Source organism: Pteropus vampyrus, unplaced genomic scaffold, assembly GCF_000151845.1.
Source record: "Pteropus vampyrus isolate Shadow unplaced genomic scaffold, Pvam_2.0 Scaffold218, whole genome shotgun sequence".
NCBI lineage: Eukaryota > Metazoa > Chordata > Mammalia > Chiroptera > Pteropodidae > Pteropus > Pteropus vampyrus.
Genome location: NW_011888999.1, coordinates 2,079,490 through 2,083,279, shown reverse-complemented (window position 1 = coordinate 2,083,279; position 3,790 = coordinate 2,079,490). Strand labels below are relative to the sequence as shown.

General features: G+C 32.5%; 1 pseudogene; it reads left to right on the top strand.

The window, feature by feature from the left end:
- The first annotated feature begins 2,723 nt into the window (after nucleotides 1–2,723).
- On the top strand, nucleotides 2,724–2,842 carry LOC111747345 (annotated as a pseudogene).
- The last annotated feature ends 948 nt before the right edge of the window (nucleotides 2,843–3,790 follow it).

Sequence of the window (3,790 nt, the reverse complement as noted above, 5' to 3'; positions counted from 1 at the left end):
ACTGCAAAACCAAGGCTCTTTACACTATTCTAAGTTACCTAGGATTAAAAAGAAGATTTCGAGAGAAAAAATGATCTTACATCATGCAGGGAAGCAAACTGCCCACAACACTTGCAAAGCACCAAGAATTATTCCCTGATCCACCATAACATCAATTTAGTTTAAATATGACAATTCTCAGAGGAAGCTATTATAATTCACAGCTGTCTCTATTCTGAATTGACCAGGGTCACTCTCTTTACAGAAAAAAAACCTCTTCCCTTCCCTTCTGTTATTTCTCTGCAACTCATTTGGGAAAACATGTCAAATTGTAATAACTTTTGACACTGTAAATATAGTCATATTCAAATGTTACACAAAAATGCCTCACCAAGAAGATAATATCTTCATTAAGTATGTTGACTGTTAAATTGGACTGGGATTGTAAACACATAATTAACATAACTACTTTGGAAGAGTAATAGGCTGTTGGGGGCAGGGGCGGGGAAGCCTGATTATTTAAAACTGGATGTCATCTAGTATCTGCAAAGTAGACTCTATATTATTGCCTATCTTGGAAAAATCATGTATTTATGTTCACTCAACACTAATCAACTTGCTAACTACCTTCTATATGCATTATTATTTTATTCTTAGTCTGTTAACTGGATAAATGATTTCATTATTATAACCAGCGAGTGTTTGTTGAGCCTAGCAAGCTAACTGATTGCATGACTGTTAGTCATTTGTTCCCAAAGCTAATTATACACTTCATATAGTCAATTCTTAACGAAGACAGTTTAAAAAAATGTAAACACTAAGCCAAAAATAAAAATATGAACAATAATATCTAACTATAAATAAATGAACATTAATTCTCCAGGTATTAAATTATGTAGTAAAGGTAGAGAAATAACATAATAACTCTTCAGAAAATTTACAAAAATACAAGTTTCAAGTTTCTCAAATTTAGACCAGAATAAAGAGTGAACTTTTTATGTCAGATCAGGCAAAACGAACAAACAAAAAACAAGACGGTAGAGGGGCTTTGAAACCCCAAAAGGCTATTATCACCTTTGCAAACACCTGAAGAGTGAGCAGCATAGGAAATCAGCCCTGTTTTATAAGAAAATTCAGACAGAAAATTAGAGGGCAGAGTCCACCAGGAAAGAGAATTCCTAAGACATGTACCTTTGTTTGAGATACCCAGGAAAAGGGAGTTAGTCTTGATTATCCATGTTTCTTAGGGCCCCATCCAGTACCTGACAAGAGTGAATTAAAGAAATGGAATAGGCTGCCATGAGAAACAGTGAGTTCATTATCACTGGAGGTGGCTAGAAAGTTGGAGTGAACCAGATAAAAGATAAGGTCAGAGTACAGACTTGATTATATTTATGGTCCTTCCCATGATTCTTATATTCTAAGATTTCCAAGAAGTTTGTAAATCTTTAACATATGATCAGCCTGTTCTCTGCCACCTATTTTACCTTCAAAATATATTTCCAGGCTATCCACTTCTGTCTATCTCTGCTACCACTCTCTTAGCAAAAGCCACCATCTTTTGGTATCTGAACTACTGTACTGAACTCCTAAAAGGTTTCCTTGGTTCTACTTTTGCAGCCAATGTAATCTTTAATATTGTAATGAGATTAGATGGCCCTCCTGCTTACAACCCTTTAATGGAAAAAAAAAAAAATAAGAGAAATAAAAAGTAGAAAGGAAGAAGTAAATTGTATGTTTAGAGCTGATATAATTGCTTTTCTGGTGGAAAAAAAAACAACAGGAGAATCAACTGAATAACTATTATAAATAGGAAGAAAAAATAGTTCAGTGATTGGGTTACAAAATTAACTCACAAAAAAACTAATATGTAACCCTCAAGCAAATAAACAATGACCAGTTTGAAAATATAATGAAGTAAATATCTTCATTAATGATATCAACAAAAAGTCAAATGTCTAGGAATAAATTATAAAAAATGCATAAGGCCTATATTAAAATGCTAAGGAATAAAAACGATTTGAATATTAGAAAGGCAACCCCTGTTCATGGATAGAAGATTCAAAATCGGAAACAGAATCTAGAATTTAAAGCTTTCCTAATATAAATCCAAACAGAATTTTCTTTGGATCTATATGAATTCTCAAATTCATATAAATGAAATAAATAAGAATACTAATAAATACTCTAAAAATAAAAGTCCCACCAGATATTAAGCCATTTTAAAGTTACAATAACTGAAACAGAAAAGAGATCAGTGAACGGAAGAAAATATCAAAAAATACAAGCAAATACACATAAAAATTTAATATATTTTAAAGTTCTCATTTAAAATTACTTGGGAAAGATGGCTTATTCAATAATATTTACATAAAAATCAGGATGTCCATCTGGGGTAAAAAATGAGCTTGGAGCAATACCTTATACTTTACCAAAAATAATTTCCAGATAAATCAAAGACTTAATCATTTTTAAATTTTTAAGAGAAAGAAGGAGGTACTGCAGGGTGAAGAAGAGGAATAGACTGTCACTCATATATGATGTAATTCTAGACACAGAAAATCCAAAAGAATCTACAGATAAATGACTAGAATTAAAAAGTGGGTTTAAGAAGATTGCTGAATAAAGGGCCAATATACAAATCAATTGGATTTCTACGTACCAACAACAAACAATCAGAATTTAAAAATTTTAAAGTTTCAAATACTTAGGAATAAATTCACACTAAAAATGTGCAAGATCTTGTCTATGGCCATGCTACCCTGAACAAGCCCCATCCTGTCTGATCTTGGAAGTTAAGCAGGGTTGGGCCTGGTTAGTACTTGGATGGGAGACCGCCTAAGATGACCAGGGGCTGTAGGCATAAAAAAATAAAAAAATAAGGGATTATAAGCTGATGAGGTCTTTGCAATCTGTGAGGTCAACCAAGGGTTGCCTCGCCTAAAAAACAAAAATGTGCAAGATCATTACACAGGAAACTATATAAACTTTATTAAGATAAATTAAGGAACTAAATAAAAGGAAGGCTATTATATTTTCATAGATTGGAAGACTCAAATGATTATCTGTAGGTTCAATGCAATTCTAATCCCCCCCATAAAAAACTTATTTTGTTTCACTTATGAAACTTCATAAGTTGATTCTAAAATTTATAGGCACATGGAAAGAACCAATATTAGCCAACACATTTTTGAAAAAGAACAAAGTAAAAAAATAATAAAGAAAAAGAACAAGGTAGGATATCTATCAGATATCAAGACTTACTATAAAGCTATAGTTATTAAGTCAGAATGGTAATGGTACAAGGAAAGAAAAAAGACTAATGAAATAGAACACAAAGGCCAGAAACGAACTGCCACATAAATAGCTGATTTATAACAAAGGTGGCACTTCAAAACAGTAGGGAAAGGACAGTCTTTCAGCAAGTGGTGCTGAGTCATTAGACATCCATATGCTATAAAAAGGAAAGACAATATACAAAACTCAACACCAGGTAGATTATAGACCTAAATACGAAAGCAAAACAATACAACTTCAAGGAGATACATAGGAGAGTATCTACCCTGAGGTAGATGAAAAGTTCCTAAACAGAACCCCAGAGAGCACAATATAGAAAAAGACTGAACAGTTGACTACACTAAAATGAAGAATGTTTATTTATCCAGAGAGAGCATTAAGAAAATGAAAAGGCAAACTACAGATTGAGAGGAGATATGTGCAACACATATAATCTACTTGGATTTATATCTAGCATACAGGGAAAACACCTAGAAATCAATAAGAAAAAGTCAAGCCAGTTTTATAAATGGGC